The 17,560-nt window shown below is 38.2% G+C and overlaps 1 protein-coding gene across 1 annotated transcript in view; it reads right to left on the bottom strand.

Annotated features, from left to right (window-relative positions):
• Window positions 1–17,560, bottom strand: part of CCNYL1 (cyclin Y like 1) — a 38,106-nt gene that overhangs the window by 19,551 nt on the left and 995 nt on the right. The window lies entirely within an intron of this gene.

Here is a 17,560-nt window from a genome sequence, read left to right as displayed (position 1 = left end):
CTGGTCGCCCGCAACTACATATTTTAAAGTCCATCCTATAATCCTGGAAAGCACAATTGCAGGAATGTTTATAATCTAAACAAATTGACGTGTTAAACCAAAACTGTTGACAAAGGGAAACCTAAAATAATAGAGAGAGAGAGAGAGGTTTTAGTGAAATTGCTGAAATCTGTTACTTATACACGGCCTCAGCACATTTTAAAAGGCAGCCATCACTCAATACATTAAAACTATTTAAATGAATATACTAACATTGCTTTACTGCAAGGTCTTATTTATTTAACAGATGCTGGGTACGGTAGCTTAGTATATATAAACACTTTAGCTCCAAAATATTGCATACATTATAAAAAACTGGGGAGGCACGGATGTGCAGGTGTAGGTAAAACAACAAGTCAATCAGCATTATAAGGAGCATATTCAATTGTTGTCGTTTTCCGCCGCGGAAAAAGTATTACCGTTATTGCAGTAATACTAAGCCGGATTTCAGCTGGCGGCGCCACAAGCTGAAATCTAGCGAGAAAGGTACCGTAATAATGGTATTTACGCGCACTATTACCGTAATGACGGTAATAGTACGCTCGCCGCGTTACTTTACGCAGTAACACAAACAATTGAATATGCCCCTAAGTGTAATCATAACAGATATTTCAGTTCAGTCAAGACTTGCATGTTTATGTACAGGCAAAGTTAGAGGTTCTAAGACAAATAACCAATTTAAACATTAATAGCTGCACAGAAGTGATGTTCAGCTTCTCTTGAACTGATGAAGGAAGTGGTGTCAGTGAAACATCTCTGCATAAAGCAAGTTTTGATGCATCCAACTTGCTCATTGAAAATAGAACAAATTACATTGATTGATATTTTACATTTAGTGTCTAGACATCTGGTTTGTAGATTTGTGAACTAGTGTAAGTGTGTTAGTGCAGTTTCTGCTACTGTCTTATTGTATATGATGGGTTTGCCTACAGGGTAACGTGCAGAACAGATCTCTTACTCTAACAGTTGGCTTTTCCAAGGTTACTCATGATTGTGGCAAAGCATTAGCTGATGTTTATCAAGCTCAAGGTTATCATTAATTACACATGCATCAATTCACCTACAAGGCATTTGATAATTAGGTAGTTGCATCACAATTTGTTACTTGTCCTTCACACAAGTTATTGGTGAACTTTTATTGACTGCTTGAAACAAACACATTTGCATGATTTTCGAAGTGTTAAAGTTTTGTAGGTTTCATAGAGGAAATTTGGCAATTTCCTTGTCAAACGTAAAGCAAAATCATAACAATGTTACAGAACCATTTTTTATTATCCTTTATTTATAGGGCGCTGCAAAGGTTCCGCACCACCGTAAAGAGAGCAAACAAAACAGTACATAGCATTACAGGACAATAAACACATTGCAGTACAATTCACAACACAGCTACGAATACGTACAGGGCAATGAAGAGCAATGGGATATAGCGCGGGTACAACTAACAACATTAGAGCTACTGATTGAGGTGCATAGACAAGGGGGATGTGGAAACCAAGGTCAGAGAGCGCAGGGAAGGGGTGCAGAACATAACTGGTATGATTAAAGCAATGTTCTCCCCAGCGCCTATTTGCCGGGTGCTCCACCTGGCTATTTTTACATGCCACTTGGAGCCTAACAGAGCACTATTCTAATAGAATAAACCAGTGGATCCCAAACTTTCTTAGTTTGAGGCACCCTTAGGGTCTCCATAATTTTTTCAAGGCACCCCTAAGCCAAAATAATTACCAAGTAGTCAACCGCCTTGCTTACCAGCAGCCCTGGCCACGACCCACCAGGGAGCCACGGCACCCAGTTTGGGAACCTCTGGAATAAACCATTGTTTCTCCTATTAGAATAGGCACTATGTGAGCACTACAGCCAGCAGTGTGTGGTAGACCACTGACCACCAGTCTGACCAGTCCTGACAGTTGTGGGTAATAACCTTCAACATTTTTCAATTATTGCAAAGTATCACAACTGCATCCACACGGCTGGCAACATTTTCTGGCAAGAACACTGGGAAAGCATAGGTAACAAAAATAAGAGAACAGAGGGGAATAGGACCCTGCTCGCACGAGCTTATAATCTAGAGAGGAAGGGGCAAACAGTCTGACACATAGGATGAGTCAGCCTAAAGGAATCTAGAAATCATGGATGGGTTTGAAACACGAGTGGGTGACATGAACAGGGAAGAACGAACAAGGGTGAGGCATACTTCATGCTATTGGAAAGGCACAGGTGAAAAAGGGAGACCGAGAGGGAAAGGGGTGGTTAAACACACACACACACTAAATATAATATAATATATATATTTAAAAATCTGCCAGGAGGTGGGATATATTAGGCAGCAAGTGAACAGTCAGTTCTTGAAGTTGATGTGTTGGAAGCAGAAAAAATTGGCAACCATAAGGATCTGAGAGACTTTGCCAAGAGCCAAATTATGATGGCTAGACAAGAGAGTCAGAGGATCTCCAAAATGGCAGGTCTTGTGGGGTGTTCCCGGTATGCAGTGGTTAGTACCTACTGAAAGTGGTCCAAGGAAGGACAACTGGTGACCGGCAACTGGGTGATGGATGCCCAATGCTCACGGATACACGTGGGTAGTGAAAGCTAGCCAGTGTGGTCCAATCCCATAGAAGAGCTACAGTAGTACAAATTGCAAAAAAGTTTAATGTCGATTACGATAGAAAGGTGTCAGAACACACAACGCATTGCAGAATATGGGGCTGCGTAGCCACAGACCGGTCAGAGTGCTCATGCTGACCCTTGTTCACCGCTGAAAGCACCTACAATGGACATGTGAGTGCCAGAAATGGACCATGGATCAATGTAAGAAAGTGGCCTGGTCAGATGAACCACCTACCTAAGCATTGTTGCATACCAAGTACACCCCCTTATGGCAACTGCTCCCTACCACACAAAAAAAGTGTTCAGGAATGGTTTGAGGAATATGACAGATCAAGGAGTTGCCATCAAATTCCCTAGAACTCAATCTGACTGTATGTAGTGGGAAAACATGTGCGAGCCATGGAGGTCCCGCATCACAACTTATGGGACTTAAAGGATCTGCTGCTAACGTCTTGGTGCCAGATGCCACAAGGCATCTTTAGAGGTCTTGTGGAGTCCATGCCTCGATGGGTCAGAGTTGTTTTAGTGGCATGAGGGGTACCTACACAATATTAGGAAGGTCATGTTAATGTTGTGACTGATTGGTATATATCTCAACATTAGTTATATAGCACCAGCAAATTCCATAGAGCTTTACAATTGGGAACAAACACAGTATAAAACAAACAATACTAAGTAATACAGACAGAGAGAGGTAAGAAAGCCCTGTCTGCAAGCTTATAATATATACATGCGCACACACTTTTGTTTATGGCCTTACTTTTGCCTGTTTCAATAAAACATAAGAGTTGGTGTTATAAGCGATGTTTAGGTTATAAAATTAGCATTAGGCGAAAAAGTAATTTACTATTGAAAAGACTGATAAAAAACAAAACAAAATTAATACAACGTATTTATAATATTATAATAGGCAAAGACAGAACTGAAGTCATATTAGCAAGCAAGTTAGGTCATTCACTAAAATGCTATAATAAAGGCAACCGTTACATAGCGATACACTTCCCAAGTTAGCGACTAATATATTGATTTTTTTCAATATTAGAAACAAATAAATAAAAGAACATTCTAATGTTACCTGTAAAGCTACTCTGATTAAAGTCTAACTTTAGCAATAACACAGAACCCGAGGATCAATCGACAGCTTCTAAACTGTGAAAACACAGTGGCGGCAATTTCAATAGAAGGCTTAGCTGCAAATTATAATTATTACAATGGTGACAAAAGCAAAGACAACTTGGCTGTTCAGTGGGGGTTCTCGAACACCACAAGCCAAAGTAGGAAGTTTTGAAGTTCCGGCCTTTTAAGAATCCTGTGAGGACGGAAATCCCTGGCCAAGTACATTTAAACATTCATGTCTAAGGGGAGGAATTTTTCTGGATCCTTAAAACAATATCCACAATATAAAACAGCACATTCCCAGATACTTCTAAAAAAAAAATTAACCCATGCCTCACACACACACGTTTAAAAAAAAATAAAAAATTTTTTTGTTTGCGATAGCACAACCCATTGCTCCAAGTGAATATACTTCAGAATATTTTTGGGGGTTTGGGATTGTAACCATCACAAACAGACTTGGAGGACCACTAGGATTAGTGTGTACAGTATAGATTCTAAGTGAAGTGGTCCACCTTGACATGCTCTCAAACTGGTTTAAACAGGGAAGAAAATATACTGTATTCAGTATTTTACATTGTAATTCAATATTACAAAGCAATGGCTATAATAAAACCAGAGAATCCAATTATACGATGGGATAGACTATTTTGCAGGTCCCCCTGATACAATCTTCCAAGTTCTACTTTGCGTTGCCATTCCTCCCCGTATTTATAAATTCTGCAGAATTTACAATCTACAAATAGAGCTAGGATAATGGCACCGTCAACTCATTGTGCTGTGGTTTGAATTCTGGGTGGAAGGCTTAAGGCCAACTTTCGCTGAAGAAATGTGTGATAGGCTGCACTCAAATGCAGTTTGAGGCATCTACTTCAAACTCATATATAGAAAAGTTCAGCAAATATTTACCTAGTTATACACCACAATTGCCTCCCCAGATACAATATTTAGCACTGTCATATTGCTATATACTCACTCTTTGTATATTATTTCAAGTGTTTAATATAGTAGTACAAGTTTTAATTATGAAAGTTACAAAATACTGTATACACAGTTTATAGGACTGGAAAGGTTGCTCAGACCAAGATAAACTAAGCATTTCTTTTGCCCGCAATTAACAATTTTACTGTAGAGACATGTTTTTTTTCCCATGGAAATTCCACTATATTTAGACATTAAGCAGTTTGTTACAGCATGCGGAAAGGCATAAACCATTGTGGTGAAGTGCACATTGCCTTGGGCATTTTCCTTAATACTCAAAGCTGTGGGTGTTTTTCGACGGTCCCCTTATTTTATGCTTTCCTGGACATTACAATAACTCATCGTATACTTAAAATTCAGTGTAAGTTAATGAACACTGTAAAATAAATCATAACAATCAGCTATTTATTTAGCGTCACTAATTCCACAGCGCTGTACAGAGAACTCAACGGACATCAGTGCCTGTCCCACTGGAGCTTACAGTGTAAATTCCCTAACATACAAAAACAGGCAGACAGACTAAGGTCAATTTTAACGCCATGGTTGGTAATTGAACTCATGACCCCAGCGATGTGAGGCAGAAGTGCCAACCACTAAGATACCATGCTATATAACAATAATAATACTAACAACAAAAATGTTGTTGCTCCAATTTGACAGATCACCCAATCCCAGCATGGTAGAGAACCAGAAAGGCATTTGATAGTGCAGTACTAAAGATGTTTAAACTGTAAAATAAAGACTAAAGACTAAAATGTACAATAGAAAACTTAATAAAACAGCTTCTCTAATGAAATCCAAGCAGAGTACATATATTTTAGTAGTGGCAGCATGCTTCAGGGAGACGCGTATGGGAAGAGAGGAGCTAAAACCAAGATCACACTGTACAGAAGACACATAAAAAAATATGATAGATTATATATATATATATATATATATATATATATATATATATATATATATATATATATATATATATATATATATATATATATACACACACACATTTTTACACTTTTGGGAAAACACTGAAAAGCTAACGCTTCTTATAGGATGTGCACTGGCAGTGACAGTGGCAAATTAAACAGCTCTAGCAGAGACTTATTTTTAGAATACCTGCCAGAAAAGAGATTCTGTTCTCTGGAGCATTCCCTACATCTGTGGTCTACTTCCGACCTCAGAGCCCGGTTAAATCCAATTTCTCAGGCAGAGTACTTCATTAAGGGTCTTTCCAGTCAGTAGGGGTATCCTCTGTACTGAAGCTTACCCAACTCAACCAAGGCAGGCAGACGTAGGCAGCAACAGACTGCCATGGCACTAGATGCAGCAGCGCCCCCATTAATGGGATTTAAGTTCTCACGGTCAGAGTCTACCCTATGTCTCATGTATGCCCACTCTCATTCTCCCTAGAATTCCCCAGTCATGTCTTACAGATTTTTTTTTTTGTATATGCTATGCAATTTGTTATGTTTTCTTGCATTATATATTGCAATTATAACCTCTACATTATGGTAGATGCCTCTTCCACGTAATGTGCCTAGGTTTGTGGTAAATGCTGCACCTTGTATTTTAAGGTTTTGATTACCAAGTATGGCGTTTTACCAGAATAGAATCAGAAATCTGTGCAGAGACATACTTCTGACTATCACATATGGTATTGCTTTAATTACATATACTTTTGAAGTTAAACCAAAAGGTTTGCTGACCTCACCCTCCAGCTGTCTCAGAAAATGAATAGCAGAGGAAGTAACTCCTATTTGTACCACATTCTTCATGCTCAGGACTACCTTCCTGTTTAACACTGTTCCTGGGAAAATGTAACCAAGGGTGTGTGCCTCCACACACAGGCTAGTCAAAAGCATATTTTACTGCAGAACTGTACAAGCTTTGCTTTTTTGGACATCACCTAAAGTCTGGTCTATTAAGCTGCTGGCTTGAAGGACAAATGCAGCAATTGATAATGCAGCAGTGCACAGGGCAACACGAGTCACAAGGGTCTGATCAGATTACCTCTATTATAATCTTGTCCTCTAATGAGTCTGAATGTGATCCTGATGCTTCATTCCTAGTCTCACTTACACAAGCACAATAACTCTGCATAAAGGCGAAAGTACATGTGCCAAGTCTACTAAAAACCTAATGAAATCACTTGCTATATCAAGTCAGCTATGTTACCTGTGCGGTTCTCCAGCCAAAATATACTAAAGGGGAGAAAAAATAACAAAAATAAAATAAAAATATCACTAAAAACTTAGCTTTATTTGAATCATGAAGAAAGATATGTTCATAAACAATGATTAATATTAAAAATGTCTTTAAAGAAACTATAAATCTAAAATGACATGAGATGGAATACAGACTTGCATTTTAAGGTTAAACAATATAAAACTACATATGGTATCAAGCAATGATCGTAGAAATCCCAAGACCATATAAAAATGATTTAAAAAAATTATTAGTTATAGAGGTCACAGATCTCCAAGATAATATTCTAATAGTCATAATTAGTTAATAAGCATGGGGTACATGTTTTCTTATAATATATAAGTTTTAATTAACAATAAAAATTTACACTAAGACTGACACAAACAATGACAAAAACAGCCAGGCCTTGTCCAGCACCTTCTCTTAGTGAGACTAACATGATGCCATGGTCACTTGTGGACCTGTGATGGAGGCTGAGGATACGGGTTACAGAAAGTCGCAAGGTTTCTTAGAATAGGTCACAACCTGTAACTTTAAAACTTACGCAGTTATAAGAGGAGCGCAAGGAAATTACTTTGAATGATCTTTAAAGTCAGGAAAACATAGATGAACCATGAGAAAATACTGTTTATTCAAATATTTACAGAGACATAATTTGCCAATTGATGTGTTATTATATATAGTCTTATACTTTATATCAGAAATAAAAGGCTAAAAACACTTTGTCTGAAAGCTGTGCTCTTCATCCGTCATAACCATCTGCTGAAGAGATTGTGACTCTGTAAACTCTATTGAGATCTACTTACACTGCTGGCCGTGAGCGTATAGACACTGCAGAATTTGAATGACATCGTTTACCGAGAATTTTAGTCCGTTTATAAAATCAAACCAAACGATACAATATGCTTTGGAACAATAATCATTGGAGAGTACATACTAATGCAATATAGGGCTGAATGGTTGCTTATCGTGTGATTGGCCCAATAATCAGGTGAAAAACCTGTAGTGTGTACTCAGCCTTAAGCTGGGTACACACTACACGGTTTTCGTCCAATAATCAGCTCAATCAGTCGACATACGACCGCTCGTTCAAAAGTCGGGTCAGTGTGTGTGTGTAGTGACACGATGGTCGAAAGTCTGCCCAAATGGACGATTGTCGCCTCATTTGGTTGGTCGTACCGTTTAATATTTTCGTTCCAATCTCGTTTCCGCTTTGTAGTGTGTATAAACTTCCGACCGATCCACAACAGTGAGTACGAAATTACAGTCATTGCTCACGACATGGCTGTAAAAAGTCGCTAAAGGGACGTCCGCTCTTTCCTTTATCGTCCTAAACAAGAATAGTGTGTATGCAGTCCATGGACCGAGCGATCGGACCATAGATCGCATGTAAAATTGTTCAGCATAAAAAGTTGGTTGCAATTTCTGTAGTGTGTACCCAGCTTTAGGGAGTGTGACATTTATTTCCCCAAATCTTCTCTCTCCATTCAATGCAAATAAAAGTGCTACTTAATAGTTGTATGTCAATCATACAGTTTTATTGGCATTGAGCTCATGTTTTTATACACAAATGAAATGCAAGTGGGAAAGAGGGCTAACAGCAGCACATTCCCCCCCCCCCCCTCCTTTCAAAAAAAATAAATAAAAAAATAAGAATAATGACAGCTCTGTCTGTGACCTGTTTCTATCGGGCAGATTCAATTAATAAAAAAATCTGTGCCTGGTGCCTCCAGAACGACACCTTGTGCTTTTTTTTTTTTTTTTAACAGAACGCTGATTTATGCCGTAAAAAGGCACTTCCGCAATCTTCTCAGGAACATCGTGGACAACTGAATCTGCCCCTATGAAAGGACTTAAGACCTCAGTAGCAGCAACACTATAGCTTAGAATGAAGTTATAACATGCTGCACTACAACAACAAAACTTTTTCAGAAAGCCAAGTGCCATACAACGTTTTACGCGAGGATCCCACTTTCAAAAGAAAACAAAAAAAAATCAATTTGATAGGTTTGTATGAAACAGTGTAGAACACTGTAGAAATTGGCAGCTGGTAAAAACTTTTTTTAAAAAAAACCAAACCAAAACAAACAATTGCTTGACCCGAGTAGTGAAAATACTCCATGCACAGTAAGATTGAGGAAAGTAGATATGTAGCATTTATCAGAGATCACTTCGGGGATTTCATTTATTTATATGTACTTCAGTGTTTGTAATGCTCTGTTACAATTTTAAGAAATAACATTAACAACAAAGCTACAAATCAAACCATGTTGCAAATCGACAGCCTGATATGAAACCAGGTAACTTCTAGATGACCCACTAATACAACTTTAAACAAAGAAGTTTGTTTAATAAAAAAAAACCAAAAAAAAAAAAAAAAAACCAAACAAACTATACAACAGAGGTTGAAACCCTACTTTTCCCTTCCTTCTACTTCCGTTCCTTATACCTCTAAACCAGATTTCCTTCCTTTCTCTCTCCCCTAGCTCAGACAACTTGAAAACGTTGCAGTAGCAACACACCAAAAGCAACCTTAACTCTGCAAGGCTTCATTTAAAGCAAAAGCCACAACTTCACTAATAAATAATTTCAATCTATGCTTAAAGAACAGCAAAATGGTTTCAGCAACCTTGTCCTATAACTAGCACCCAAAAACAAACAAAATAACACACTGAAGAAACACTTGTTCGTATATTGGTGAGGCTTGAATCTAGTAGAGTGTAACCATAAAGCATCTACAAAACAGCATTACAACATCATTTTGTCTAACCTGAAGATTCCCCTAGCCGAAGTCCCAAGGAAAACAGCCACATGTAAATCATATTTGTTGTGTTCGGCACTTTTAAAATGGGGGTGGAGGGAGAGTTGTGAGGACCAAATTCTTGATTGCAAATTCGGACTGTTCCTCCTGTTTACACTCCCCTCTGCCACATTACACAGCCTGTTTTCAGCTGAGGCTGTGAGAAGAACCCATGGAAAAAACAGCTGCACATAGAAGCCCCCTGGGCTCCTGCTAGGGTAATCACTAAGTTAGTACATTTTTGTAGTAGGCGATCATACAGCTTTAAGCAGATGGGACTGGATTATGTAATTATACTTGTTAATTTAATGCTATAAGGCTAGCTTAGTTCCATGTGTTGGCGGGTTATACTTGTGCAGTGGTGCACTGTGTACACTTAAATGTAGTTCTATAAAGACTCATACACTTGTGATGCTGAAAAGCAACACCTGTCAAAAGTGTAAACAAAATATAATATTTTGCCCTCGCTTGTAACTGTTCGAATAGTAATATTATATACGGTAAGTACATTTAACAGACTTTAAGAACACATTATGAACAAGTAATTATCCAGCACCTACAAGCCTTGAAAGGTACAGTCATCAATTTGGAATAATATTTTGAACAAAATTTTACATTTTATTGTTGAATATAAAATGAAGCTGCAGCTATGTCTCTAGTTTTTTTTTTAACCAGGTTTCAATAGCTTGTTACTGCTGTAACATGTTATGAACATCTGGCAAGTCAATGTGGTCCTTTTCAGTGCCCCCAAAATCCTTCATTCTATAGTCAAAATCCATAAAAATCTGTCAGCAGATATTCTTCATCAGCATCATTTGAATCGCCCATCCATGGCTAGGAAATAGGTATGGCAAATTTGTGATCTACCTGATTGCCAATTGGGCCTAATAACCAGAACTGCATGTACTGCACAAGATCAGCATGTTTAATATGTTCGTGCTATATAAGTAAAAGGTGAATATATCATGTGAGGGACCAAACCAATGGCTGATGACAATCATCAATGGACATCGAGTAGACAACAATTAGGATTGATTTATAACGTGGAGGACTAGGATCTAACAATGCATGCAGTGATGATCCAATGACGCTAAATATCCCTGTAACGATCGGGTTATCGGATCCAAGAGGCCATAACTATCTGGAATAGGAACCTTCCGATCTCCAGAAGCAGTTGAGAAATGGTAATATAGACAGTAGTATTTCAAAATAAAAACATTGGGCAAAACTTTGCCATTTTATTTTTGCAAGATTGATTAATGGATAATAGTGTGTTTATAAAGCATATAACCCACAATTTTCATACCACAGTTCATTTACACTATACTCATGTTCAATATTAAGCTGCTGTTGAAACAATATTAAAAATAATAAAAAAAACTAAAAACATAGAACTATGTTTGTTCCAGAAAATCTTGCCTTTTAATTTGTTAAAGATTTTGACATTTAAAAAAAAAAAAAAAAAAAAAAAAAGGAGTGTGGTTTTATGTGGTGAGGAGACAGACCATTCACAAAGGTTCTGAATTATTCTGTCAAGCTGAATAAATTATATCAGACGTTGCAACACTGTGTGTTGCCTATACTTTAAAGACAGTTAAGAAGGAGAAATCCAAAAAGCATCTGTGTACATTGTATTTCAGTGAGCTGTAGTCTCAAGACCTGCTAAATGAGTGGAACTATGACTGGAAGCATTTAGTTAAATGGTGGAAACCAGTTTCATCCTCAAATTCAGACTATTGAGATAGGAGCTCTAACACTAAAGCTAAAAGACTGTTTGGTCCGATATTGCTCCCACGATCATATTTTATCGTAACAAAACACATTGCATTGTTCGATTTCATGTATAACAATTTATTGTTACAGAGAAATGTAACTGTACATGGAAGGAGTTTTAAGAGGTCAGGCTGTGCATTTCAACTGTGGCAAGTTCTCACTTATCAAAAGAGAAGTGGTGTTGCACCTTTAAAAAGCCAGCGCTTAACATGTGAGCAATTAAGAATGAAAATAAAAAAACAACTCACTTAGTATGTGATCACAAGTTACACAAAGCAATCATGCAGCCTGACAGCACAAGAGTACAATCAGTACAAAGGAAAAACAAAAAGGGTATAGATGAAATTCTATTGTCAATGGAATGTAACTTAAAATAAAATGAACTGCACCAACAAAATAGCTTTTTTTTTTTACTATGAGATTCCATGATAATATTGCCAAAATGCTTGCAATGAGTTCAACCTCTACAATATAAGCATAGAGCAGGCTGCTCCTTCTTTCATAAACTATGCCAGCTGTGTATTCCCTCCTCTCTATCACAGGCTTTGATCTTGTTTGGTGTTGCCATACTCCTGGGTAAAGGTTAAGAAAATGCCAGATCTGCTCCCTAATTTGTCCCTGACCTCTCATGACTTTTCCTCAAGGTATAGTTCAGTTGTTTGCTATGTATTTTACGGTTTTGCCTATAGTGTACTTTTTTTCTTTACTGCAATGTCCTGATTTGCCATCCTCTCTGTATAGTGTTGTAGACCCTTTGTGATGTCTTATAAATAAAAAAAAATAACCCTACTATATCTATATATATATATCTATATATATATATATATATATATATATATATATATATATATATATATATATATATATATATATATATATATATATATATATATATATATATATATATATATATATACACACATACATACATACACACACACACACATTAAGTTGCCTTATTAGCAGAGAGGTATTGTGGTAACCATGCAGCTACATTTATGCATGCATTACTGGTAATCATGGTAATGAAAACCTTGCTCGTTTTTTGGGGGTTTGTTTATTCAGGCTGCTTTTAAAGATTTATAATTCTGCAGCGATTACCATGTACAATGTAGTGAGCAGAGAGGCATTGGAATGCCCTTCTGGGCTCTGTCTGCACTGTATAATCCATTGCCTTCACATAACATGCTGACAACTGTGAGTCTATATGGGACTGGAAGACATACTGGACATCCATCCAAAGAGATTTTGAAAGAGATATAATGTTTTGTAGGCGAACAGGTAAGATAAAACCTTATATGTGGTATTGCTGCTTTAAGGATGCAGTTTATAGTCATTTTATTTGTAACATGGAATACAAAATTAAGGTTATATATAGGAAAATGTAATTTCCAACTATATTAAAAGATACATGGAACTGGGCATATTTTGCCATAAAATACTCCAGGAAAACCAATTTTTTCTTGCAATGTGGTAAAAAAAAGTGCAGTAAAATTGGCAGATGAAAAGCTTATCACAATGTACTTTATTTAGAAACAGGCTTTTAAAAGAATACATTGCAACAGAGGACAATAACCCAAGCAGATATGTTTTGCAAAAGACACCCATCTGATATGTACCAAGAGATGTCTGCTGATGTCCACTGTAAAACACGCAATCAAATGAAAGGAAAAACGCAGGTACCTGAATTACATCAGATGACATGTTCACTTAATTTACTTTAATGTCCTTTGGTACCAGCATACGTTTTTGTTTTTAAGTTTTAATAAGCAATCCTTCTTACTTAGTATAACAGATATAAGCACCGCAGTCACTGGTATATCAAGCAGATGGTTTGTGCACAGCACGGCACACAATCTGTTCTTTCACATTGTCATGCTGTCACACATCACATTAATTAGAGAATGATCCAAACCAAAAGTACATCCATCCTGTTAGCCACTACACATAAAAATATATGGCGAAATGGTACATTGTCTTAATAATGAGAAACTAAAGCAAAAGAAGAAATTGTATCCATTTGTTCTCCTCCCAACGGACTTTTATATTTTTATACCAAAGCAAACGACAGAAGACTGACATGGAGCTTCCTCTAACACCACACACAGAAGCACAGCAGTGGGTGTAACTATAAGGAAAGCAGCTGCTATGGGGCCTAGTGCAGGTGCTACTCATGCTTCTCTGTAGTGTCCATGGTGTGGCAGTCAACACTGAAAGGTATTTGAAGCCCTTGAATACCACTGTGCATTCTGGGGCTCTAAAACTAAACTCTGCATAAAGGGGACTGGGAAGTCTGGTGTTCCTTTCCAGTCTGAGCAGGAAGTGCTGAACAGCACAGAGCCAAGGCGGGCAACAGGCCTGCCAAAAAACTGGAAAACTTGTGTACCCCTTCATATCTTGCTACAGAGACCACAGTTTTATAATTATGCCACTGCAAGTTACTCTACATTTTATTGTAGGGAAAATGTCATGGGTTAGCTATTCTTAAGTATATCCATTTTCTTCCTGGGGCAAAAACCAAGGATCACATGAGGCTTATTTCCAATGGATCAAAAAATACCAATGCAATATATTTCAAATAATGCAGTTTATAGCTCCAAGACAGTAAGAATGTTATACAATACATAAAGCCTAATTCATGTATCTTGAGACCACTAACACAATGCAGTTTTTCCACACTCTGATCTGAACAATTAGTCATGCTGCATACATTAGAAGTTAATTTTATACTGCGTTATTCTTCGTGCTGAAAACAGCAAACTGGAAGTTGGATAGGACTAACTGCGGTTATCTTTCTATAAAGGACAGAGTGCTGTAACGGACATGGCCCAAAATAATATATTTAAAGGAACAGGTCAACAAGATACAGCATTCTGGGCACACTTCTCCATTAAGGACAGTCAGTTCTAAGACTTCATGTCTGAAATGCCATCAGTAAGAGATTGAATACAGTTCAAAATTACCATATTGTGGAGGCTGAGAAATGTCACATTAGCAACCAACATAATTAAAACAGCTTGTTCTACTCAATATTTGTCTGTTTGCTGGCTTACTTGAATAATAAAAAATAATAAGATATAAGAGACACAAAAACAAATGAGTGGGAAAGTCTCTCTTTGGAGTAATTTATTTCAAGAAAGAGGTTTCAAACAATTGACAAAAATTCTCATACCCCCAAACAGTGTTTGAAACCTCCCTATCCTGGAACAAATTACTGTTAAGTGAGGTTTTTCCAGTCATCTATGTGAAGTTTATGATAAATTTTGGATCTATGAGAGGCAGTCTGCGTGCTAGCCATCATCAGCAAAAAAGCAGAGTGTGGCTGTGGCAATATAGAAGTGCACCTTGAATTTTCACTTCTGGTCTTTTAAATGATATAATAAACAGAACTATGGCTGGTGTCATACTAGTGCTTTGAACATTTCTACTTATCCATCTACAAAAGTACTAGCGGTGACAGTTCTCAAAACGCTTGTGCAGACACTTTGAGTCAAATAGGGTACACATCCTGTCACACATGATTACACACAAAAAATGTCAGCAGCATCCTTTATGCATGCTGTTCTTAATTAATATAGTAAAGTATTGTTTGCTAACCAAAATATATATTGAAGACTCGAGACATACCCAGCTCTTAACATCCCTGTAACAAGTTGTCTCCTGCTACAGGATTTTGAGGTTTAAAGCTCCAACAGAGCATGTGTTGATAGCACCTCTAATGTTGTATGGGGAGTAACCTCATGTGCCCTTCCAGAAGCAGGCTGCCATCTTGACTCACAGACCCATGTTCATCATCCATGCAAAATGAGGTGCATTTGTGCAGAAGTAGGCATGTAACTTCACAAATGAACATTTGCAGATATAACAGAATTGTGAACTTGAACCAATTTGAATGAAACAGAGGACACATATTTGGAGAAACATGTCTAGTAAGACGTTAACAGAAAAAGGATTTTGAGAACCAGCAGTAAACAATAAGTTATGTTCTGGGGCTGACACGCAATATCTATTTGGCAAGGTGTGAAACAAGACAACAGTCTGCAACTGAAACATAAGAAACGCAGAATAGGAGAACTATCGCGTTCTAGAGAGTATACATCAATCAGCTACAACCTTAAAACCACTAACAAGAGAAGTGAATAACATTGATTATCTCGTTGCAATGGCATCTGTCAAGGGATGGGATATATTAGGCAGCAAGTAAATAGTCAGTTCTTGAAGTTGATGTGTTGGAAGCAGGAAAAATGGGCAAGCATAAGGATCTGAGTGACTTTGACAAGGGCCAAATTGTGAGGGCTAGACATCTGGGTTAGAGCATCTCCAAAACGGCAGGTATTGTGGGGTGGTCCCGGTAAGCAGTGAATTTACCAAAAGTGGCTCAAGGAAGGACAAGCAGTGAACTGTGGACAGGGTAATGTGCGCCCAAGGCTCATTGATGCATGTGGGGAGCGAAGGCTAGCCCGTCTAATCCAACCCCACATAAGAGCTACTGTAGCACGAATTGCTGAAAAAGTTAATGATGGCTATGATAGAAAGGTATCAGAACACAATGATGGGGTTGCGTAGCCACAGACCCAACAGAGTGCCCATGCTGACCCCATCCACTCCTGAAAGCGCATACAATGGGCATGTGAGCGCAAGTACTAGAGCATGGAGCAAAAAGAGAAGGTGGCCTGATCTGAGAAATCACATTTTCTTTAACATCATGTGGGTGGCTGGATGCGTATGCGTCGTTTCCTGGGGAAGGGATAGCACCAGGATGCACTATGGGAAGCCGGCAAAGGCAGTAAGATGCTCTGATCAATGTTCAGCTGGGAAACCTTGGGTCCTGACATTCATGCGGAAGTTATTTTGACACATACCGTCTACCTAAATATTTTTGCACACCGAGTACACCCTTTTATGTCATCAGTATTCCCTGATGGCAGTGGTCTCTGTCAGTAGGATAATGCACCCTACCACACTGCAAAAATCGCTCAGGAATGGTTTGCGGAACATCACAAAGAATTCAATGTGTTGACTTGGCCTCCAAATTCCCCAGATTTCAATTTGATCTGTGGGATGTGCTGAGGAAATAAAAGTCTGAGTCATGTAGGCCCCACCTCACAACTTGCAGGACTTAAATGATCTGCTGTCAACATCTTGGTGCCAGATATCACAGAACTTTAGAGATCTTGTGGAGCCCATGCCTTGACGGGTCAGAGCTGTTTTGGCAGCACGAGGGGGACCTACACAATATTAGGCAGGTGCTTTTAATGTTGTGGCTGATCGGTATATATTTCATCATCATTTACTTAAATAGTGCCAGCAAATTCCGCTGCACTTTACAATTGGGAACAAACCCAGTGATAAAACAATACAGACAGACTGAGAAAGGTAGGAAGGCCCTATCCACAAGCTTATAATAAATAAATACATACATGGGGGGATAAAATAAAGATACTTCATGCACTGCACATGCATTAAGTCTCAGTGACCAGGATAGTGAAAAATGTTTGCAATGAAAGCTTTCATATACTTGCTACACAGCCTCTATTTGCAAAGAAGACAGAAAGAGCTGCTCCAGGTGCAAATGGCACATGTGGGTCAAGCAGCAGTCCCCACCTCCCCCAATGCATCTGGCACACACATTTTATTCAGAGATACACTCCTATGGGTCTGGCAGATGCAAAGAAAGCTGCAAGTATCCTCTTGTGCTAGTGCCAAGGCACCCTTCATCATCAACATTTATTTATATAGCGCCAGCAAATTCCGTAGTGCTTTACAATTGGGAACAAACATTAATAAACCAATACTGGGTAATACATACAGACAGAGAAGTAAGAGGGCCCTGCTCGCAAGCTTACAATCTATGGGACCTTCTATGAAAATGGTCCATGCACTGAAAGCAGCAGACCAGTTAGATTTGCACAAGCAGAAAATTTGGCAGATTCCCCCTATATGTGACAGGCACACACAAACGCGATTCCCTGCGATACTTATACACCGAGTACTTATGCAGAGGAGGCAGTATGCTCATCAAAAGCCAGTGGATCCCAA

The sequence above is a fragment of the Mixophyes fleayi genome, chromosome 7 (genome assembly GCF_038048845.1).
Source record: "Mixophyes fleayi isolate aMixFle1 chromosome 7, aMixFle1.hap1, whole genome shotgun sequence".
Lineage (NCBI taxonomy): Eukaryota > Metazoa > Chordata > Amphibia > Anura > Limnodynastidae > Mixophyes > Mixophyes fleayi.
The sequence above is the reverse complement of the archived record's forward strand: the minus strand, read 5'-3'. Positions and strand labels throughout refer to the sequence as shown.